The sequence below is a fragment of the Arachis ipaensis genome, chromosome B9, assembly GCF_059453495.1.
Source record: "Arachis ipaensis isolate K30076 ecotype BB chromosome B9, ASM5945349v1, whole genome shotgun sequence".
NCBI lineage: Eukaryota > Viridiplantae > Streptophyta > Magnoliopsida > Fabales > Fabaceae > Arachis > Arachis ipaensis.
Window position 1 is genome coordinate 114,685,575 of NC_142444.1, and position 24,890 is coordinate 114,710,464.

The following is a 24,890-nucleotide window of genomic DNA, read 5'->3' on the forward strand; positions in this document are numbered from 1 at the left end:
AAAGGGGTATTGGCTTTTTCTGCTTGCTTTTCTTTTTTCCTTCTTCTTTTTTTCCTTTTTTTTCCTCCAAGCTTTTCGCTGCTTTTTCTTGCTTCAAGAATCAATTTTATGATTTTTCAGATCATCAAATAACATTTCTCCTTTTCCTTTCATTCTTTCAAGAGCCAACAAGTTTAACATTCATAAACAATCAAATTCAAAAATATGTACTGTTTAAGCATTCATTCAGAAAAATAATAGCATTGCCACCACAACAAAATAATTAAACTGTTTTAAAATTTGAAATTCATGCACTTCTTTTTCTTTTTCATGGTTCTTTGATCTTCTCTAATTTCATGGAGGAGGATGGAATGCTCTTGGTGCTCCACCCTTAGTTGTCCCATGTTGGAACTTAATTCTCCTAGGGAGGTGTTGATTTGCTCCCAATAGTTTTGTGGAGGAAGATGCATCCCTTGAGGTATCTCAGGGATTCCATGATGAGGAATTTCCTCATGCTCTTGATGAGGTTCTCTTGTTTTCTCCATTCTTTTCTTAGTGATGGGCTTGTCCTCATCAATGAGAATGTCTCCCTCTATGTCAATTCCAACCGAATTGCAAAGGTGACAAATGAGATGAGGGAAGGCTAACCTTGCCAAAGGAGAGGACTTGTCCGCCACCTTGTAGAGTTCTTGGGATATAACCTCATGAACTTCCACTTCCTCTCCAATCATGATGCTATGTATCATGATAGCGCGGTCTATAGTAGCTTCGGACCGGTTGCTAGTGGGAATGATTGAGCGTTAGATGAACTCCAACCATCCCCTAGCCACGGGCTTGAGGTCATGCCTTCTTAGTTGAACCGGCTTCCCTCTTGAATCTCTCTTCCATTGAGCGCCCTCTTCACATATGTCCATGAGGACTTGGTCCAACCTTTGATCAAAGTTGACCCTTCTAGTGTAGGGGTGTGCATCTCCTTGCATCATGGGCAAGTTGAATCCAACCTTACATTTTTCGGACTAAAATCTAAGTAATTCCCCCAAACCATTGTAAGCCAATTCTTAGGGTCCAGGTTCACACTTTGATCATGGTTCTTGGTGATCCATGCATTGGCATAGAACTCTTGAACCATTAAGATTCTGACTTGTTGAATGGGGTTGGTGAGAACTTCCCAACCTCTTCTTCGGATCTCATGTCGGATCTCCGGATACTCATTCTTTTTTAGTTTGAAAGGGACCTCGGGGATCACTTTCTTCTTGGCCACAACTTCATAGAAGTGGTCTTGATGCACCCTTGAGAGGAATCTGTCCGTCTCCCATGACTCGGAGGTGGAAGCTTTTGCCTTCCCTTTCCTCTTTCTAGAGGTTTCTCCGGCCTTTGGTGCCATAAATGGTTATAGAAAAACAAAAAGCTTTAGCTTTTACCACACCAAACTTAGAAGGTTGCTCGTCCTCGAGCAAAAAAAGAAAGAATAGAGTAGAAGAAGAAGAAATAGAGGAGATGGAGTGGGCTATGTGTTTCGGCCAAGGGGGAGAAGTGGTGTTTAGGTTGTGTGAAAATGAAGGAGTGAAGATGGGTTTATATAGGAGCGAGAGGGGTGTGTATGGTTCGGCCATAGAGGGTAGGTTTGGGAGGGAAAGTGGTTTGAATTTGAATGGTGAGGTAAGTGGGGTTTTATGAAGGATGGATGTGAGTGGTGAAGAAAATGGTGGGATTTGATAGGTGAAGGGTTTTTGGGGAAGAGGTATTGAGGTGATTGGTGAATGGGTGAAGAAGGGAGAGAGTGGTGGGGTAGGTGGGGATCCTGTGGGGTCCACAGATCCTGAGGTGTCAAGGATATCTCATCCCTGCACCAAGTGGCGTGCAAAATGCCCCTTTCTGCCAATCCTGGTGTTAAACGCCAGGCTGCTGCCCATTTCTGGCGTTTAACGCCAGCTTCTTGCCCATTCCTGGCATTAAACGCCAGTAACTGTCTCCTCCAGGGTGTTCTGTTTTTCATTCTATTTTTCACTTTATTTTTGCTTTTTCAATTGTTTTTGTGACTTCACATGATCATCAACCTACAGAAAACATAAAGTAACAATAGAAAATAGAAAATTATCATAGAATAGTAAAGATTGGGTTGCCTCCCAACAAGCGCTTCTTTAATGTCAATAGCTTGACAGTGGGCTCTCATGGAGCCTCACAGATGTTCAGAGCAATGTTGGAACCTCCCAACACCAAACTTAGAGTTTGGATGTAGGGGTTCAACACGAACTTAGAGTTTGGTTGTGGCCTCCCAACACCAAACTTAGAGTTTGACTGTGGGGGCTCTGTTTGACTCTGTATTGAGAGAAGCTCTTCATGCTTCCTCTCCATGGTTACAGAGGGATATCCTTGAGCTTTAAACACAAGGGAGTCTTCATTCACTTGAATGATTAATTCTCCTCTGTCAACATCAATCACAGCCTTTGCTGTGGCTAGGAAGGGTCTGCCAAGGATGATAGATTCATCCATACACTTTCCGGTCTCTAGGATTATGAAATCAACAGGGATGTAATGGTCTTCAACCTTTACCAAGACATCCTCTACAAGTCCATAAGCCTATTTCTTTGAATTGTCATCCATCTCTAGTGAGATTCTTGCAGCTTGTACCTCAATGATCCCTAGCTTCTCCATTACAGAGAGAGGCATAAGGTTTATGCTTGACCCTAGGTCACACAGAGCCTTCTCAAAGGTCATGGTGCCTATGGTACAAGGAATTGAGAACTTTCCAGGATCCTGTCTCTTTTGAGGTAATCTCTGCCTAGTCAAGTCATCCAGTTCTTTGATGAGCAATGGAGGTTCATTCTCCCAAGTCTCATTACCAAACAACCTGGCATTTAGCTTCATGATTGCTCTAAGGTACTTAGCAACTTGCTCTTCAGTGACATCTTCCTCCTCTTCAGAGGAAGAATACTCATCAGAGCTCATGAATGGCAGAAGTAAATTCAATGGAATCTCTATGGTCTCTGTGTGAGCTCAAATTCCCATGGTTTCTCATTAGGGAACTCCATGGAGGTCAGTGGGCATCCATTGAGGTCTTCCTCAGTGGGAATCACTGCCTCTTCCTCCTCTCCATGTTCGGCCATGTGAGATGTGGTTATGGCCTTGCACTCTCTTTTTGGATTCTCTTCTGTATTGCTTGGGAGAGTGCTAGGAGGGAGTTCAGTAATTTTCTTACTCAGCTGACCCAATTGTGCCTCCAAATTTCTAATGGAGGACCTTGTCTCAGTCATGAAACTTTGAGTGGTTTTAATTAGATCAGAGACAATGGTTGTTAAGTCAGAGGGATTTTGCTTAGAATTCTCTGTCTGTTGCTGAGAAGATGATGGAAAAGGCTTGCTATTGCTAAACCTGTTTCTTCAACCATTATTGTTGTTGAAAGCTTATTGAGGTCTCTGTTGATCCTTCCATGAGAGATTTGAATGATTTCTCCATGAAGGATTATAGGTATTTTCATAGGATTCTCCCATGTAATTCACCTCTTCCATTGCTGGGTTCTCAGGATCATAAGCTTCTTCTTCAGAGGAAGCTTCCTTAGTACTGCCTGTTGCTGCTTGCATTTCAGACAGACTCTGAGAAATCATATTGACTTGTTGGGTCAATATTTTATTCTGAGCCAATATGGCATTTAGAGTATCAATCTCAAGAACTCCCTTCTTCTGAGTTGTCCCATTATTCACAGGATTCCTTTCAGAAGTGTACATGAATTGGTTATTTGCAACCATTTCAATGAGTTCTTGAGCTTCTGTAGGCGACTTCTTCAGATGAAGAGATCCTCCAGCAGAGCTATCCAATGACATCTTGGATAGTTCAGACAGACCATCATAGAAGATTTCTATGATGCTCCATTCTGAAAGCATGTCAGAAGGGCACCTTCTGATCAATTGCTTGTATCTCTCCCAAGCTTCATAGAGGGATTCACCATCCTTCTGTCTAAAGGTTTGGACTTCCACTCTAAGCTTACTCAATTTTTGAAGTGGAAAGAACTTTGCCAAGAAGGAATTGACTAGCTTTTCCCAAGAGTTCAGGCTTTCCTTAGGTTGTGAATCTAACCATATTCTAGCTCTGTCTCTTACAGCAAAAGGAAAAAGCATAAGTCTGTAGACTTCAGGGTCAACCCCATTGGTCTTGATAGTGTCACAGATTTGCAAGAACTCAGCTAAGAACTGATGAGGATCTTCCAATGGAAATCCATGAAACTTGCAATTCTATTGCATTAGAGAAACTAATTGAGGCTTAAGCTCAAAGTTGTTTGCTCCAATGGCAGGGATAGAGATACTTCTCCCATAGAAATCAGGAGTAGGTGCAGTAAAGTCACCAAGCACCTTCCTTGCATTGTTGGCATTATTGTTTTCGGCTGCCATTGCTTCTTCTTCCTTGAAGAGCTCTGTTAGGTCCTTTCAGGTTCAGGATCAGCTTGAACAAGTATGCCTTTATCTTTGTTCCTGCTCATATGAAAAAGAAGAGAACAAGAAAGTAGGGAATCCTCTATGTCAAAGTATAGAGATTCCTTGAGGTGTCAGAGGAAAAGAAGAATAGAAGGAGGAGGTAGATGGAGGAGAATTCGAACATATAAAGAAGGAGGGAGTTCGAATTGTACCTTGAGAAGGGGTCTTAGTCCCTTAAATAGAAGGATGTGAGAAGAGGGGAAGAATTTTCGAAAATTAATTAAAAGATTTTAAAAAGAAAATTGAAAATTTGATTGAGATTTTTGAAAACTAAGATTCGGAAAGAAATAAAAGTGATTTTTGAAAAAGATTTTGAAATTATAAAAAGATTTGATTGAAATCATTAATTTTGAAAAAGATGTGATTTAAAAGATATGTTTGAAAAGATATGATTGAAAATCAATTTAGAAAAAGAAAATTTTTAAAATTAAAGTTGATTACTTGACTATCAAGAAATTAAAAGATATGATTTTAAAATTTAAAGTTTGATCCTTTCTTAATAGGCAAGTAACAACTTAAAAATTTTGAAGTAAATCTTTAATTGAAGCAAGAATTTTTGAAAATAGTAAAAATAAATATAAAATGGAAAGAAATTGATTTTGAAAGAGATATGATTGAAAAGATATGATTTGAAAAAGATTTGAAAACTTGAAAAAAATGTGAATTAAAAACAAAATCTTCCCTCTAGTGTCATCCTGGCGTTAAACGCCCAGAATGGTGCCCATTCTGACGTTTAACGCCCAAATCTCTACCTTTTTGGGCGTTAAACGCCCAGCCAGGTACCCTGGCTGGCGTTTAAATGCCAATTTCCTTCTTTACTGGGCGTTTTGCACGCCCAGCTTTTTCTGTTTGATTCCTCTGCTGAATGTTCTGAATATTCAATTCTCTGTATTATTGATTTGAAAAGACATAGTTTTAAAAAAAATATTTTTGAATTTTCGATGATGGGAATCAATAAAAAATGCAACTAAGATCAAATGAACAATGCATGCAAGACACCAAACTTAAAAGTTTGTATACTAAGAACTATAACAATGTAAAAATGCATGTAAGAAACAACAAAACATACAAAACAAGAGAATTTGAAGATCAAAGCAATGAAATCATCAAGAACAACTTGAAATCAATGAAGAACAATATGTATAAATTTTTGAAAATTAGAAAGATAAAGACATGCAATTGACACCAAACTTAAAAATTGACACTAGACTCAAACAAGAAACATAAAATATTTTTTTATTTTTATGATTTTATAATTTTTTTGTGATTTTTTTTTCGAAAATTGAGTGGAAAAGAAAATAAAGGGGTTCAAAATTTTTAATAAGAGTTCCAGGAATCATTGCAATGCTAGTCTAAGACTCCGGTCCAAGAATTAGACATGGCTTACTAGCCAGCCAAGCTTTCAATGAAAGCTCCGGTCCAAAACACTAGACATGGCCAATGGCCAGCCAAGCTTTAGCAGATCATTGCTTTCAACAGCAAAATTGATAGAAATCAACAAGCTCTTGTGATGATAAGTTGAAACCTCGGTCCAAAAGATTAGACATGGCTTCTCAGCCAGCCAGACTTCAACAAATCATCATGAAACTCTAGAATTCATTCTTAAAAACTCTGAAGAACAAAATAGAAAATCTTTTTATATTTTTGAAAATTTTTTTCGAAAAAGGAAAACTACCTAATCTAAGCAACAAGATGAACCGTCAGTTGTCCAAACTCGAACAATCCCCGGCAACGGCGCCAAAAACTTAGTGCACGAAATTGTGATCATCAACAATGGCGCCAAAGACTTGGAGCTCTCAAACGTGAATCACACTTTGTCACAATTCCGCACAACTAACCAGTAAGTGCACTGGGTCGTCCAAGTAATAAACCTTACGTGAGTAAGGGTCGATCCCACGGAGATTGTCGGCTTGAAGCAAGCTATGGTCATCTTGTAAATCTCAGTCAGGCGAATTCAAATGGTTATGGAGTTTAAGGTGATGAAAATAAACATAAAATAAAGATAGAGATACTTATGTAATTCATTGGTGGATTTCAGATAAGCGTATGAAGATGCTTTGTTCCCTTTGAACCTCTGCTTTTCTATTGCCTTCTTCCAATCATTCATACTCCTTTCCATGGCAAGCTTTATGTTGGGCATCACCGTTTTCAATGGCTACATCCCATCCTCTCAGTGAAAATGGTCCTGATGCTCTGTCACAACATCGGCTAATCAGCTATCGGTTCTCGATCATGTCGGAATAGGATCCATTGATCCTTTTGCGTCTGTCACACGCTCCACAATCGCGAGTTTGAAGCTCGTCACAGTCATCCCTTCCCAGATCCTACTTAAAATACCACAGACAAGGTTTAGACGTTCCGGATCTTAGGAATGGCCGCCAATAATTCTAGCCTATACCACGAAGGTTCCAATCTTAGATTAGAAATCCAAGAGATACGCATTCAAGCCATTGCTAGTAGAACAGAGGTGGTTGTCAGGTACATATTCATAGGTGAGAATGATGATGAGTGTCATGGAAAATCACATTCATCAAGTTGAAGAACGAATGAATATCTTGGAGAAGAAATAGACTTGAGTTGAATAGAGAAACAATAGTACTTGTATTAATTTATGAAGAACAGCAGAGCTCCATACCTTAATCTATGGTGTGTAGAAACTCCACCGTTGAGAATACATAAGAAAAAATAGTGTAAGCATGGTCAAATGGCCAGCCTCAAAGGTCTAAGGACTAAACGTCCCAAGATTCATGAAAACACAATAGTATAAGGTCTTATTTATAGAGAACTAGTAGCCTAGGGTTTACAGAAATCAGTAATTAATGCAGAAATCTTCTTCCGGGCCCATTTGGTGTGTGTTTGGGCTGAGAATTGAAGCTTCCATGTGTAAAGACTTTTCTTAGAGTTAAACGCCAGCTTTTGTGCCAGTTTGGGCGTTTAACTCCAGCTTTTGTGCCAGTTTTGGAGTTAAACGCCAGAATTCTTGGGCTGAGTTAGAACGCCGGTTTGAGCCATCAAATCTCGAGAAAAGTATGGACTATTATATATTTCTGGAAAGCCCAGGATGTCTACTTTCCAACGCAATTGAGAGCACGCCAATTGGGCTTATGTAGCTCCAGAAAATCCACTTTGAGTGCAGGGAGGTCAGAATCCAACAGCATCTGCAGTCCTTTTTCAGCCTCTGAATCAGATATTTGCTCAGGTCCCTCAATTTCAGCCAGAAAATAACTGAAATCACAGAAAAACACACAAACTTATAGTAAAGTCCAGAAGAGTGATTTTTATTTAAAAAATAATAAAAACATAATAAAAACTAACTAAAATATACTAAAAACATACTAAAAACAATGCCAAAAAGCGTATAAATTATCCGCTCATCAAGGATCTTTGTGGTATAGGCTAGAACCATTGGCAACCATTCTTGAGATCCGGAAAGTCTAAACCTTGTCTGTGGTATTCCGAGTAGGGTCTAGGAAGGGATGACTGTGACGGGCTTCAAACTTGCGAATGTTGGGTGCAGTGACAGTGTGAAAAAGGATAAGGATCCTATTCCGACGCTAGCGGAAACCGACAGATGATTAGCCGTGCGGTAGCTGTACCTCGTATTTTTCATCCAAGACGAGAAATCCGACAGTTGATTAGCCGTGCAGAGATCGTACCTGGTATTTTTCATCCGAGAGGATCATACAGCTTGCCATGGAAGGGAGCACGCATGATTGGAAGAAGACAATAGGAAAGCAGAGGTTCAGAAGAAACAATGCATCTCCAAACGCTTATCTGAAATTTCCACCCATGAATTACATAAGTACCTTTATCTTATTTTATGTTTTATTTATCTTTTAATTCTCTAAACCTCATAACCAATTGAATCCGCCTGACTGAGATTTACAAGATGACCATAGCTTGCCTCAAGCCGACAATCTCTATGGGATCGACCCTTACTCACGTAAGGTATTACTTGGATGACCCAGTGCACTTGCTGGTTAGTTGTGAGGAGTTGTGAAAAGTGTGAATCACAATTTCGTACACCATGTTTTTGGCGCCGATGCCGGGGATTGTTCGAGTTTGGACAACTGACGATTCATCTTGTTGCTTAGATTGGGAAATTTTATTTTATGTTTAAGCTTTTTATTTTTATTCTTGAAAAAAAAAACAAAAAATTTTAGTTTTTGAAAAATTCAAAATTTTTTAAGAATGAATTCTAGAGTTTCATGAGACATGTTGAAGCCTGGCTGGCTGTTAAGCCATGTCTAATCTTTTGGACTGAGGTTTCCACTTATCATTGCAGGAGCCTTTGGATTCCTTTCTATTTGGCTGTTGTATGTAATGCTCTGCTAAAGCTTGGCTGGCCATTTGGCCATGTCTAATTCTTTTGGACCGAAACTTTAGACTAACATTGCACGAATCCTGAAATTCTTATTAAAAATTTTGAATTTCTTTATTTTCTTTTTCCAAAATAATTTCGAAAAATACAAAAAAAAATTTAATAAACCATAAAAACCAAAAAAATTTTGTGTTTCTTGTTTGAGTCTTGTGTCAAATTTTAAGTTTGGTGTCAATTGCATGTTTTTAATATTTCTTGAATTTTCGAAATATATGCATTGTGTTCTTCTTTGATCTTCAAGTTGTTCTTGATGATTCTCTTTGTTTAATCTTGTGTTTTTCTTGTTTTGTGTCTTTTCTTGTTTTTCATATACATTTTCGAATTATTAGTGTCTCAACTTTGAAAATTTTTAAGTTTGGTGTCTTGCATGTCTTTCTCTTCTTAAAAATTTTCAAAAATATGTTCTTGATGTTCATCATGATCTTCAAAGTGTTCTTGGTGTTCATCTTGACATTCAAAGTGTTCTTGCATGCATTATTTGTTTTAATCTTAAATTCTTATGTCTTGTGTCATTTTGTTGTTTTTCTCTCTCCTCATTAAAAATTCAAAAATAAAAAATAATATCTTTCCCTTATTTTACTCATAAATTTCGAAATTTTGAGTTGACATAGTCAAAAATTTTTAAAATTTAGTTGTTTCTTGTTAGTCAAGTTAAAATTTCAATTTAAAAATCCTATATTTTCAAATCTTTTTCAAAATCAAATCTTTTTCATTTTTCTTTCATAATTTTTGAAAACCTTACTAACAATTAATGCTTTGATTCAAAAATTTCAAGTTTGTTACTTTCTTGTTAGGAAATGTTCAATCTTTAAATTCTAGAATCATATCTTTTAGTTTCTTGTTAGTCAAGTCATCAAATTTAATTTTCAAAATCAAATCTTTTTAATTTTTTTTTTCAAATATTTTTCAAAATAATTTTTCAATCATATCTTTTTTTTAAAACTTAATTTCAAAATCTTTTTCTAACTTCTTATCTTTTCAAAATTTATTTTCTTATCTTTTTCAAAACCACCTAACTACTTTTCCACTTCTAATTTTTGAAAATCACTAACCAAAATTCTTTTTAATTAACTAATTGCTTTAAATTCTAATTTTATTTTATTTCTTTTCTTAAATTTCAAATTCTAACTAATAATTAAAACAAAAACAAAAATATTTTTCTTTTATTTTAATTAATATTCGAATACTCTCTCTCTCTTCTCTTTCTATTCATTTATTTAATTACTAACACTTCTCTTCTTAAAATTCGAACCCTCTCCCTCTCTCTGTGTTCTAATTCCCTTTATTTTCTATCTACCTCATTCTTCTATTCTTCTCTTCTTCTATTCATATAAAGGAATCTCTATACTGTGACATAGAGGATTCCTCTTCTTTTCTGTTCTCTTCTTTTTCATATGAGCAGGAACAAGGATAAGAACATTCTTGTTGAAGCTGATCTTGAACCTGAAAGGACTCTGAAGAGGAAGCTAAGAGAAGCTAAAGCACAAAACTCTGGAGAGGACCTAACAGAAATTTTCAAAAAAGAAGAAGACATGGCAGCAGAAAATAACAACAATGGTGGAGATGCAAGGAAGATGCTTGGTGACTTTATTGCACCAACTTCTGACTTCTATGGAAGAAGTATCTCAATTCCTGTAATTGGAGCAAACAACTTTGAGCTTAAGCCTCAATTAGTTTCTCTAATGCAGCAGAATTGCAAGTTTCATGGACTTCCATTGGAAGATCCTCATCAGTTCTTAGCTGAATTCTTGCAAATCTGTGACACTGTTAAGACCAATGGAGTTAATCCTCAGGTCTACAGACTTATGCTTTTCCTCTTTGCTGTAAGAGATAGAGCTAGGATATGGTTAGACTCACAACCTAAAGAAAGCCTGAACTCTTGGAAAAAGTTGGTCAATGCTTTCTTGGCCAAGTTCTTTCCACCTCAAAAGTTGAGCAAGCTTAGAGTGGAAGTCCAAACCTTCAAACAGAAGGAAGGTAAATCCCTCTATGAAGCTTGGGAAAGATACAAGCAATTGATCAGAAGGTGTCCTTCTGACATGCTTTCAGAATAGAGTATCTTATGTATATTCCATGATGGTCTGTCTGAATTGTCCAAGATGTCATTGGACCACTCTGCTGGTGGATCTCTTCATCTGAAGAAAATGCCTGCAGAAGCCCAGGAACTCATTGAAATAGTTGCAAATAACCAGTTCATGTATACTTCTGAAAGAAATCCTGTGAATAATGGGATGACTCAGAAGAAAGGAGTTCTTGAGATTTATACTCTGAATACAATATTGGCTCAGAATAAAATATTAACTCAGCAAGTCAATATGATTTTTCAGAATCTGACTAGAATGCAAGCTGCATCTGGTAGTACTAAAGAAGCTTCCTCTGAAGGAGAAGCTTATGACCCTAAGAATTCTGCAATGGAAGAGGTGAATTACATGGGAGAATCCTATGGAAACACCTATAATCCTTCATGGAGGAATCATCCTAATTTCTCATGGAAGGATCAATAGAAGCCTCAACAAGGCTTCAATAATAATAATGGTGGGAGAAATAGGTTTGGCAATAGCAAGCTTTTTCCATCATCTTCTGAGCAACAGACAGAGAATCCTAAGCAGAGCCTCTCTGACTTAGCAACCATAATCTCTAATCTATCTAAGACCACTCTTAGTTTCATGACTGAAACAAGGTCCTTCGTCAGAAATTTGGAGGCACAAGTGGATCAGCTGAGTAAAAGAGTTACTGAAATCCCTCCTAATACTCTCCCAAGCAATACAGAAGAGAATCCAAAGAAAGAGTGCAAGGCCATCAATATACCCAACATGGCCGAAACTATAGAAGAGGAAGAGGCAGTGATTTCTAGTGAGGAAGACCTCAATGGACGTCCACTGACCACTACGGAGTTCCCGCCTGAGGAACCAAAGGAATCTGAGGCTCATATAGAGACCATAGAGATTCCACTGAACTTACTGTTGCCATTCATGAGCTCTAATGAGTATTCTTCCTCTGAAGAAGATGAAAATATTATTGAAGAGCAAGTTGCTCAGTATTTAGGAGCAATCATGAAGCTGAATGCCAAGTTATGTGGTAATGAGACTTGGGAGGATGAACCTCCATTGCTCATTAATGAACTGAATGCCTTGGTTTAGCAGAAATTACCACAGAAGAAACCGGATCCCGGAAAGTTTTTAATACCCTGTATCATAGGCACCATGACTTTTGAGAAGGCTCTGTGTGACCTGGGGTCAAGAATAAACCTCATGCCACTCTCTGTAATGGAGAAACTAGGGATCTTTGAGGTACAAGCTGCAAGAATCTCATTAGAGATGGCAGATAAATCAATGAAACAGGCTTATGGACTTGTAGAGGATGTCTTAGTGAAGGTTGAAAGCCTGTACATCCCTACTGACTTCATAATCCTAGACATTGGGAAGGATGAGGATAAATCCATCATCCTTGGAAGACCCTTCTTAGCCACAGCAAGAGCTGTGATTGATGTGGACAGAGGAGAGTTAGTCCTTCAATTGAATGAGAACTACTTTGTGTTTAAGGCTCAAGAATCTTCTTCTGTAACCATGGAGAAGAAGCATGAAAAGCTTCTCTCAATACAGAGTAAAACAGAGCCCCCACACTCAACTTCTAAGTTTGGTGTTGGGAGGCCACCATCAAGCTCTGAGTCTCTGTGAAGCTCTCTAAGAGCCCACTGACAAGCTATTGACATTAAAGAAGTGCTTATTGGGAGGCAACCCAATGTTATTTAATTATATATATTTATATTCCATTGTCATTTTATGTTTTCTTTAGGTTGATGATCATGTGAAGTCATAAAAACAACTGCAGAATTAAAGCAAAATAAAAAACAGCATCAAAAACAGCACACCCTGGAGGACAGGCTTACTGGCGTTTAAACGCCAGTAGGGATAGTAGAATGGGTGTTTAACGCCCAGTCTGATGGAATTCTGGGTGTTAAACGCCAGAATGGGCGGCAATCTGGGCGTTTAACGCCAGAAAAGGGTGTCTGGCTGGCGTTAAATGCCAGAAAGGGGCAGCAGACTGGCGTTTAACGCCAGGAAAGGTAGCAGAGCTGGCATTTAACGCCAGAATTGGCACACAGAGGGCGTTTGAACGCCAGAATGGTGTAGGGAGTAGACTTCCTTGACACCTCAGGATCTCTGGACCCCACAGGATCCCCACCTACCCCACCTCTCCTTCTCTCCTCTTCACAGCTCTACATAATACTCTTCCCCAAATACCCTTGACCAACCCATCAATACCTCTTCCCCAAATACCATTCACCTATCAAATCCTACCTTCTTTCCCACAACCTCTTCACCACTCACATCTATCCATCATAAAACCCCACCTACCTTGCCATTCAAATTCAAAACATTTCCCTCCTAAACCCAACCCCTCATACACGAATTCCCCCCTCTCTTATCCTATAAATACCCCACCTTACCACCTTCAATTTCACACATCATACACACTTAAACCCCCTTGGCCGAAACCAACCTTCCCCTCCATCTCCTCCATTTCTTCTTCTTCTACTCCTTTCTTTCTTCTTTTGCTCAAGGACGAGCAAACCTTTTAAGTTTGGTGTGGGAAAAAGCTCTGCTTTTTGTTTTTCCATAACCATTAAGGACACCTAAAACCAAAGAAACCTCTAGAAAGAGGAAAAGGAAAGCAATTGCTTCCACCTCTGAATCATGGGAGATGGAGAGATTCATCTCAAAAGTCCATCAAGACCACTTCTATGAAGTTGTGGCCAAGAAAAAGGTGATCCCCGAGGTCCCCTTCATGCTCAAAAAGAGTGAATATCTGGAGATCCGACGTGAGATTCGAAGAAGAGGTTGGGAAGCTCTCACCAACCCAATCAAATAAGTCAGAATCTTAATGGTTCAAGAGTTCTATGCATGGATCACTAAGAACCATGATCAAAGTATGAACCCGAACCCAAAGAATTGGCTCACAATGGTTCGGGGGAATTACTTGGATTTCAGTCTGGAAAATGTGAGGTTGGCATTTAACTTGCCAATGATGTAAGGAGATCCTCACCCTTTCACTAGAAGGGTCAACTTTGATCAAAGGTTGGACCAAGTCCTTATGGACATTTGTGTGGAAGGAGCTGAATAAAAGAGAGACTCTAAAGGCAAGCCGGTTAAACTAAGAAGGCTTGACCTTAAACCCGTGGCTAGGGGATGGTTGGAGTTCATCCAACGCTCTATCATTCCTACTAGCAACCGGTCTGAAGTTATAATAGACCGGGCTATCATCATCCATGGTATCATGAATGGAGAGGAAGTAGAAGTTCATGAGATCATACCTCTAGAACTCTACAAGGTGGCGGACAAGCCCTCTACTTTGGCAAGGTTAGCCTTCCCTCATCTCATCTGTAACCTATGTAATTCAACTGGAATTGTCATAGAGAAAGACATCCTCATTGAAGGAGACAAGCCCATCACTAAGAAGTGGATGGAGCAAACAAGAGAGCCTACTCATGGACTTCAACAAGAGCATGAGGAAATTCCTCATCAAGAAATCCCTGAGATGCCTCAAGGGATACACTTTCCTCCATACAACTATTGGGAGCAACTCAATACCTCTTTAGGAGAATTGATTTCTAACATGGGACAACTAAGGATGGAGCACCAAGAGCACTCCATTATCCTCAATGAAATCAGAGAGGACCAAAAGGCCATGAGGGAGGAGCAACAAAGGCAAGGAAGAGACATAGAGGAGCTCAAGAAGTCAATAAGATCTTCAAGAGGAAGAACTAGCCATCATCACTAAGGTGGACCCGTTCTTTAATTTCCTTGTTCTTATTTTCCTGTTTTTTCGGTTTTTATGCTTTATGTTTTGTCTATGTTTGTGTCTTTATTACATGATCATTAGTGTCTAGTGTCTATGTCTTAAAGCTATAAATGTGCTATGAATCCTTCACCTTTCTTAAATGAAAAATGTTTTTATTTGCAAAAGAACAAGAAGTACATGAATTTCAAATTCTATCTTGAAATTAGTTTAATTATTTTGATGTGGTGGCAATACTTTTTGTTTTCTGAATGAATGCTTGAACAGTGCATATTTTTGAATTTGTTGTTTATGAATGTTAAAATTGTTGGCTCTTGAAAAATAATGAAAAAGGAGAAATGTTATTGATAATCTAAAAAATCATAAAATTGGTTCTTGAAGCAAGAAAAAGCAGTGAAAAACACAAAGCTTGCGAAAAAAATTTGGAAAAAAAATAAAGAAAAAGCAAGCAGAAAAAGCCAGTAACCCTTTAAACCAAAAGGCAAGGGTAAAAAGGGTCCAAGGCTTTGAGCAACAGTAGATAAGAGGGCCCAAAGGAATAAAATCCTGTCCTAAGCGGCTAAATCAAGCTGTCCCTAACCATGTGCTTGTGGCATGAAGGTGTCAAGTGAAAAGCTTGAGAATAAGCGGCTAAAGTCATAGTCCAAAGCAAAAAGAGTGTGCTTAAGAGCTCTGGGCACCTCTAACTGGGGACTCTAGCAAAGCTGAGTCACAATCTGAAAAGGTTCACCCAATTATGTGTCTGTGGCATTTAGGTAGCGTTTGATGGAGAGACAGAGACGGAAAGACTGAGACTGAAAGACAGAGACTAAGAGACAGGGATTGAAATAAATCTCAGTATTCTGTTTAGTGCAAAATGGGAGACAGGAATTGAAACAAGAATGAAACTCTAATTTAATTTGCACAAAGGATAAAATTGGAATTAATTAATTGAAATGAAAGTATTTTAGGTATAAAATGTTATTAAAGTTTCAGTCTCCATCTCTAAAAATTTCAGTCCCCTGTGTCTCTACTTTTTGGAGGTACTGAAATACTAAAATTTTAGAGACAGAGACAGAAATTTTAGTACCAGTTTCTGAACTAACAAACACGATACTGAGTCTCAGTCTCTCAGTCTTTGTCTCAGTACCTCAAAACAAACGCTACCTTATGTATCCGGTGGTAATACAGGAAAACAAAATGCTTAGGGTCACGGCCAAGACTCATAAAGTAGCCGTGTTCAAGAATCAACATACTGAACTAAGAGAATCAATAACACAATCTGAATTCTGAGTTCTTCTGGATGCCAATCATTCTGAACTTCAAAGGATAAAATGAGATGCCAAAACTGTTCAGAAGCAAGAAGGCTACAGGTCCCGCTCATCTAATTGAAGCTAATCTTCATTCATATTTTGGAGATTTATTGTATTTTCTCTTCTTTTTATCCTATTTTGTTTTTAGTTGCTTGGGGACAAGCAACAATTTAAGTTTGGTGTTATGATGAGCGGATAAATTATACCCTTTTTGGCATTATTTTTACATAGTTTTTAGTATGTTTTAGTTACTTTCTATTATGTTTTTATTAGTTTTTATTCAAAAATCACATTTCTGAAATTTACTACGAGTTTGTGTGTTTTTCTGTGATTTAAGGTATTTTCTGGCTGAAATTGAGGGACCTGAACAAAAATCTGATTCAGAGGATGAAAAAGGACTGCAGATGTTGTTGGATTCTGACCCTAATACACTCGAAGTAGATTTTCTGGAGCCACAGAAACCCAATTGGCGCGCTCTCAATTGCGTTGGAAAGTAGAAATCTTGGACTCTCCATCAATATATAATAGTCGATACTTTGCTCAAGATTTGATGGCCCAAACTGGCGTCAAAACGCCCACCTCAGACCCTTTTCTGGAGTAAAACGCCAGAATTGGCACCAGAACTGGAGTTAAACGCCCAAACTGGCACCCAAGTTGGCGTTTAACTCCAAGAATGGCCTATGCATGTGAAAACTTCACTGCTCATCCCAAGCACACACCAAGTGGGCCCCGGAAGTAGATTTCTGCACTATCTGCACTTAGTTACTCATTTTCTGTAAACCTAAGTTACTAGTTTAGTATAAATAGCACTTTTTACTATTATATTGAGGGACTTTACCATCTTTTGATCACTTTTGGACGTTTATGTTAAATTTGGAAGGCTGGCTATTTGGCCATGCCTAGACCTTCTTTTCTTATGTATTTTCTATGGTGGAGTTTCTACACCCCATAGATTAAGGTATGGAGCTCTGCTGTTCTTCATGAACTAGTGCAAGTACCGTTGTTTTTCTTTCAATTTACGGCTACTTCTTCTCCAAGATATACTCTTGTACTTAATTCAGTTTAAGTCAGAATAAAGGGGTGACCCGTGACAATCACCCAATCTTCGTTACTCGCTTAGCCAAGATCCGCGTGCCTGACAATCACAAAGCGGTCTACATGATGTTCAACATAGTCATTGGACGATAGCCGGAGTATATTCTCTTGGGTCTCTAATACACGGACCGAGTCCGTGAGATTAGGATCTTCGTGGTATAAGCTAGAACCATTGGCAGCCATTCCTGAGATCCGAAAAGTCTAAACCTTGTCTGTGGTATTTCGAGTAGGATCTGGGAAGGGATGACTGTGACGAGCTTCAAACTTGCGAATGTTGGGCGCAGTGACAGTGTGCAAAAGGATAAGGATCCTATTCCGATGCTAGCGGGAACCGACAAATGATTAGCCGTGCGGTAGCTGTACCTGGTATTTTTCATCCGAGACGAGAAATCCGACAGTTGATTAGCCGTGTAGAGATCGTACCTGGTATTTTTCATCCAAGAGGATCATACAGCTTGCCATGGAAGGGAGGACGCATGATTGGAAGAAGACAATAGGAAAGCAGAGGTTCAGAAGCAACAAAGCATCTTCAAACGCTTATCTGAAATTCCCACCAATGAATTACATAAGTACCTTTATCTTATTTTATGTTTTATTTATCTTTTAATTCTCTAAACCTCATAACCAATTGAATCCGCCTGAATGAGATTTACAAGATGATCATAGCTTGCTTCAAGCCAACAATCTCCGTGGGATCAACCCTTACTCACATAAGGTATTACTTGGACGACCCAGTGCACTTGTTGGTTAGTTGTGCAGAGTTGTGAAAAGTGTGAATCATAATTTTGTGCACCAATAGCCGAATTGAAGTCTCAACTGGAGGATCTGTTGGGTAAGAACTTTATCCGACCAAGTGTATCTTCGTGGGGTGCGCCAGTATTACTGGTGAAGAAGAAAGACGGGAGTATGCGATTATGTGTGGATTACCGGTAGCTGAATAAGATTACTGTGAAGAATAAATACCCATTGCCAAGGAATGATGACCTGATGGACCAGTTACAGGGAGCCGGTGTGTTCTCTAAGATTGAACTACGATCCAAATACCACCAGATAAGGGTCAGAGATGAGGATATTCCTAAAACTGCCTTCAGAACGCGCTATGGCCTCTATGAATACACAGTGATGTCCTTCAGACTGACTAATGCTCCGGCAATATTCATGGATTACATGAATAGGATTTTCCATCCATATCTGGATAAGTTTGTTGTTGTATTTATCGACGACATTCTTATCTACTCTAAGACAGAGGATGAACATGCAGAACACTTACGAACAGTGCTACAAATTCTGAAAGATAGGAAGTTGTATGCCAAGCTATCCAACTGTGAGTTCTGGAAGTCTGAAGTGAAATTTCTTGGTCATGTGGTGAGTAAGCAAGGAATAGCAGTGGATTCTGCTAAGGTTGAGGCGGTGATGAATTGGGAGCGACCAATTTCAGGGACAGAGATCAAGAGTTTCTTAGGCTTGGTGGGTTACTATCGGAGGTTCATTAAAGGGTTTTCACAGCTCGCTTTGCCTTTAACCAAGCTGACTCGGAATGATGTTCCTTTTGTGTGGATCCCTGAGTGTGAGGAGAGTTTCCTTGCCTTAAAGTAGAGATTGACTACCGCACCCGTGTTAGTGTTGCCTGAGCTGAGAGAACCATTCGAGGTATACTGTGATGCATCCTTGAAGGGTTTAGGATGTGTGTTAATGCACTATCATAAAGTTGTAGCTTATGCCTCACGTCAGTTAAGGCCACATGAAAGAAACTATCCAACTCACGATTTAGAGCTTGCAGCCGTTGTCTTTACCTTGAAGATTTGGAGGCATTATCTCTATAGAGTGAAATTTCAAGTCTTCTCGGACCATAAGAGCTTGAAGTATTTATTTGAACAAAAAGAATTGAATATACGTAACAGGAGGTGGATGGAACTCCTAAAGGATTATGACTTCAAGCTGAACTACCATCCGGAAAAAGTGAATGTGGTGGTGGATGCCCTGAGTAGAAAATCCCGATGTGCTGCTTGGATGATGCTAAGAGAGGAATAATTGCTGAAAGCTTTCTAGGGATTGAAACTGGGAATCGGAGAAGAGTTTGGGACTTTATGCCTAAGCCAGTTACAGATTTCAAGCGACTTTAAGGCTGAATTACTAAAGGCTCATCAGAATGACCACGAATTGTATAAGATTTTGCCGGTGATTGAGAAAGGCAAGCAATGGAGAGTGTCAGAATATAAAGATGGGTTGTGGAGGTTCAAAGGTCGGATAATTGTCCATATGTCGGGGATTTGCGACAGAGCATATTGGAGGAAGCTCACAAGAGCGGGTCCTCCATTCATCCGGGAAGCACTAAGATGTACCAAGACCTAAAGACGATGTTCTGGTGGCCAGGAATAAAAAATGATATGGTGTTGCATATTTCCAAATGCCTAACTTGCCACAAAGTCAAAATTGAACACCAAAGACCAGCAGGAACCCTTCAACCTTTGGAGATTCCACAGTGGAAATGGGAGAGCATTGCTATGGATCTTGTGTTGGGTTTACCAAGGACTCAGACAGGTTGTGATGCTATCTGGGTGGTTGTAGATTGACTGACCAAGTCATCTCATTTTCTGCCTATTCGGATAAGTTGTACTATGGAGGAGTTGGTGCGATTATACATAAAGGAGATTGTGAGGTTACATGGCGTACATTCCACCGTTGTATCGGATAGAGATCCTCACTTTACATCACGGTTCTGGGGAGCTTTTCACCGAGCTTTTGGCACTCAATTAAGCCTAAGTACTGCATATCATCCTCAGACGGATGGCCAATCAGAAAGAACAATCCAAACCTTGGAAGACACGTTAAGAGCTTGTGTTTTGGACCAGCCGGCGAGCTGGGATCGATATATGCCTCTGGTGGAATTTGCTTATAACAACAGCTATCATGCGAGTATTGGAATAGCTTCATATGAGGCTTTGTATATGGAAGGAAATTCCAGTCTCTGTTATGTTGGTATGAAGCAGGAGAAAAGAACCTGATAGGACCTGAAATTATGAGTGAAACCACTGAGCAAATAAAGAAAATCCGTAGTCGAATGCTTGTGGCTCAAAGCCGCCAAAAAAACTATGCTGACCAAAGGCGGAAGCCTCTAGAGTTTGAGGAAGGAGAACACGTCTTCTTGAAGGTTACTCTAACTACTGGAATAGGAAGATCCATCAAAACTAAGAAGTTAAATCCCCGTTAGATTGGGCTGTTTGAAATCCTGAAGAAAATTGGACCAGTGGCGTATAGCATCGCTTTACAACCACATCTTTCGAACCTGCATGACGTGTGATGCGCATAAACTTGTTATGCTACGATTTAGGAAATTGCACGATCGGCAAAATTCCTTCCGGCAAGTGCACCGGTTATCGTCAAGTAAAAACTCACAATAGAGTGAGGTCGAATCCCACAAGGATTGGTTGAGTGAGCAATTCGGATTAGAAGTATGTTCTAGTTGAGCGGAATCAAAATTTAGATGAGAATTGCGGAATGTAAAATTGCATGAATTAAAGAGCGAGAAGCTAAATTGCTGAAATTAAAAGGGATGGGGTGATTGCATGAATTTAATTGCAGAATGTAAAGAGAAAGTGGTAGATCAGAAATGGGAAATTCATTGGGTGTTAGGAGATATTGAGATCTCCGAATCAAAACATTTTTATTCCTTCCTCAACCAATGCATTCATTGAATTTTGCTTGGCAATCTTATATGATTGGATCCCAATCCCTTGGCTCACCAATTCTCTCTAAAAACGAACAAATTCCCAATCCCTTGGTTTAAATGTTCATAAGAAGAGATGATGCTCGATCACTGATTATACCACACAGTTTCATGAACCACAATTTGGTAGGATTACATGTCACAATATCCATCCAAACCCCAATCCAATTCACTGTGAGAAAGCTTCTCTAGCATGAATCCTCCATTCCTTTCCCAAGGTTCCGAAGGATTCCAATTATGGGTAGTTTCTTTCCCAAGACAACTACCCAATGGAATTAGATCGAGAAGTTTTCTAACAAAATTCAAGAGAAAAGATTGAAGAAGAAGATAAAACTATTATTGATTCATTGAATTACAATAGAGCTCCCTAACCCAATGAAAGGGGTTTAGTGAGTCATAGCTCTGAATTCAATTACAAAACTAAAAGAAAATGATCCAAAGTTCTCTCTATGTCTAAACTTCCCCCTCAGGGGCTGGATTCCCCCCCCCCCCTCAATTGCAGAAACTAAGGCCTTTAAATAGGCTCCCTAAATTACAAAATGAAAACGAAATTCAAAGAAAATTACAATCAAATGAAAATAAGCTATTCTAGATGATTCTTGTGGCCTTGATTTGGTGTTGTTGATGGGCCTTGCTTGCTTGAAGGGCTGAGTGACATAATTGATCCAAAAAGGATAATGATCCATTAAACTACACTCAAATGTTGCACCCCCTTTCTTGAGTCGTCACTTTGTTCTCTTGTCAACCTTGCCAATTTGATGCCAAATATAGACTATTATACCTCGTTGGAAAGCTATGGATGTCAGCTTTCTAACGCAACTGGAAGCACCTCAATTGGATCTCTACAACTCGAGTTATACTCCATGGAAGGTGAAGAGGTCAGCTGGCCTGATTGCATGTTGGTACTATGCTCTTCTATGCACATTACGGGGCTATTTTCTCCCTCAATTTTTAGTATCCACCATGCATGCCATATATGCTTGGAAAGCTCTAGATGTCTTCTTTCCAATGCATTTTGAATCACCTCATTTGGAGTTTTGTAGCTCAAGTTATTTATGTTTGAAGAAGGCATGGTCAAGCTGTTCCATATAACACGTTTAAGCTTCAGTTTAAGGTTAAACTGAAGCTTAAACGTGGAAATGGAAAAGGTAGCCCTGGAGGTCGAACACGTTTAAGCTCCAGTTTAAGGTTAAACTGGAGCTTAAACGTGGAAATGGAGAAAGCAACCCTGGAGGAGAAAACTTGGTCGAACACGTTTAAGCTCCAGTTTAAGGTCAAACTGGAGCTTAAACGTGGAAATGGCTCCCTGGTGCACTTCCCATTTCTGGCGTTTAACCTCCAGTTTAAGGTTAAACTGGAGGTTAAACGTGGAATGCTTCTTTGGTGAGACTTTCATTCTGGCATTTAACCTCCAGTTTAAGGTTAAACTTCAATTCCAGCATTATATGGCTTGGTAGTTTAAGTTCCAGTTTAAGCTTAAACTGGAACTTAAACTCCACATGTGATATTCAAGCTTCCTTTATTGATTTTGTTGCTTCCTTGCCTAGCCTCTTCTTCCCTGAAATCATCCAAACAATTGCATCAAAGTCTTGCAAAATTTCATGAGATTTCTTCCATTCATAGCTTTCAAGGAATATAACTAAAAACTCATGGAATTTGCATCAAAATCTTCATGTTGAATGATTTAAGACAAGCATGACTATTTGGCCCAAAATGATTACTTAAGGCTCAAGAAAATGCATAAAACAACTAAAAATAAAAGAAAAAGGCTAGTGAAACTAGCCTAAGATGCCTTGGCATCACAACACCAAACTTAATCCTTGCTTGTCCCCAAGCAAGTTCTGAATTATTGAGAAGAAAGAATGAAACAGAAGGTAAATTCATTAGCCATATCAGTAAGTAATTGACATTGATTAATGGGGTGTTCATGCAGAAAGTTGTTGCAGCATCACTTTATTGTTTCTTAGGTAAGAATGTCACTTTTTATGTTTCCACTAAAACACTGCTTATGGCCTCTTGTTATTCACATATCCTTGGCAAGTTTCTTTTCTTTGTTTTTCTTTTTCTTTGAGCTTATTTGCTCCTTGTTGCTCAGTGTCATGTGTTGCTCAAGCCTTTGGCATTTTCTTTTTCTTATTAGTGCACTACACATATCCACTACAGGCATTTTAGTTCACATTTCTTCTTGAGACATTGGTGCCCAGCACCTCTTTGTGTGACTAAATGTTTTGTATTTAGGTTGCTCTTGATAATGGACTTTTGGTTGATAATCCCGGGTTAGTTAACCCAAGTTACCAAGTGTTGAAACACTCCTCAGAACCTATTCATCCAAGCATATCCTTAATACATAAACACCACAGGCATTTGTCTCAGAAGTTCAAACCATTGGTGCCTAGCTTATTTTCTCAAATTTTTTTTACTTTTTGGTTGCCCTTTTTCAGTGGCTTTTTCTTCTTCTTTTTCTTTCTTTTCCATGGCCAAAGACATTTATTCATCAAGATCCATAGACAGCATCCTAATTTCCACTAAAAGTGACAATTCTAACTTTATTTCTTAGTGAGCTGACTATTCAATCAAACATGCATACCACCACTTAATCTTATTTGATTTCTTACCAAATGGAATTGAGTTACTTTTGTTCAAACATTTCTTTTATTTTATGGAAACAGAACAAGCATGGCAAGCATTTGTTTAAGAAGATGAAGTTATCCAGACACTTAGACTATCACTTATTTGAAATTTAAACAAACAGACAAACAAAAACTGCAATGACTCAAACTTAAAGCAGGGGTGCATGCAAACTTCAAATATCAGCAATTCAAAGTACAAGTAATTAAGTGACAATACAACCTTTTAGCATCTTCTTTGTTGTTCATCATCCTTCCTAGCCTTGGTGTTCTCTTTGATGATGATGTATATTCCTTCCATGAGATTGATTGTCTTCCTGCAAAGCTATTAGAAGTTGCTTGTTCCCCAAGCACTTTGAGAATTGGTTAGCATGCATGTATGTTTGTAGGCCTCTGAACTTAGATTGGTGTGTGAACACCAAACTTAGTTCCTTGCCATATGCAGCAATTTGGATCATATGCAGAAAACCTCATGTGCTTTTATTAAGAAAATAACTATGAACTAGAAAAAGAAACTATGAACTAGAAATTAAACTATTGGTTAAGTAGTTTCCCTGATTGGTTGGAGCTAGTGACTAGTCATGCTGAGGTAGAAATGTGCTTTTAATGAAGTTTTTGGTGGAACACCAAACTTAGAATCTCACATTCACCCTTGAATTGTTTTGGTGAGCAACACCAAACTTAGCTCCTTGCAATACAGATAAATCTACTTAACTCTTTTATTGAAATAACTAGAAAAGAAAAACTACCTTTGGTTGGGTTGCCTCCCAACAAGCGCTCGTTTACTGTCATTAGCTTGACATGCTGTTCCTGACTTTCTTCCTCTTCCTCCAGTTTGTTAAGAGGAATGACTTCAAGTGGATAAAGGAGCTAGTTAGTGCCCCTTGTTGTGAATGCTTCTTTCCAGCAAGCTTTCCCTTGTGATTGGCTTGAGTGAACTTGCTTGTTGGCTCAGGAGTTGGATTGTTCTTCGACCTTCTCTTCTTCATGGATATGATCTTTTGTTTCTCGGTCACAATCCTCATTTTGGTGCTTGTTTCTACTGCCTTCACATCCTTGATCTCAGAACTTGGTTGTTGTTGGACAGTTGGAGTATCCTGTTCATCAAAAGCTTCCTGAATTTGTGGTTCAATGAACCCTTCCTCTTTGCAACTCTCTGTGTCATTGGAGTGTGATCTCCCTTGATTGACTTTCTCCCTTTCTTGTTCTTCTGATTCCTCCCTTGGGTTTGCCATGGTATCACTAGAAGAATTGTGGGTAGGGATTTGCTTTGATAGATATCCAATTTGTGCTTCTAGCTTTTGAATGGCAGCACCATGATTTTGTAAGTTGGATATCACTTCTTCCTTAAAGCTTTTCAAATCGGCCACATCTCTGCCCATAGTTGCAATCATTCCTTCTATCCTGTTTAATTGATCTTGAAATTGTTGGTTCGGATTGGGTTGATGAGGTTGATTATCTTGGCTGTGATATGGTGGCTGGGAGTATGTGTTTTGTGTGGGCTGATAGAGTCTTTGGTTG

At 38.8% G+C, this 24,890-nt stretch overlaps 1 non-coding gene across 1 annotated transcript; it reads left to right on the forward strand.

Moving 5' to 3' along the window:
* Positions 1 to 3,854: 3,854 nt before the first annotated feature.
* LOC148545986 (small nucleolar RNA R71) lies at positions 3,855 to 3,962 on the forward strand. Its single transcript, XR_015901688.1, has one exon. It is a non-coding gene; the product is annotated as a small nucleolar RNA R71 (small nucleolar RNA).
* Positions 3,963 to 24,890: the final 20,928 nt, after the last annotated feature.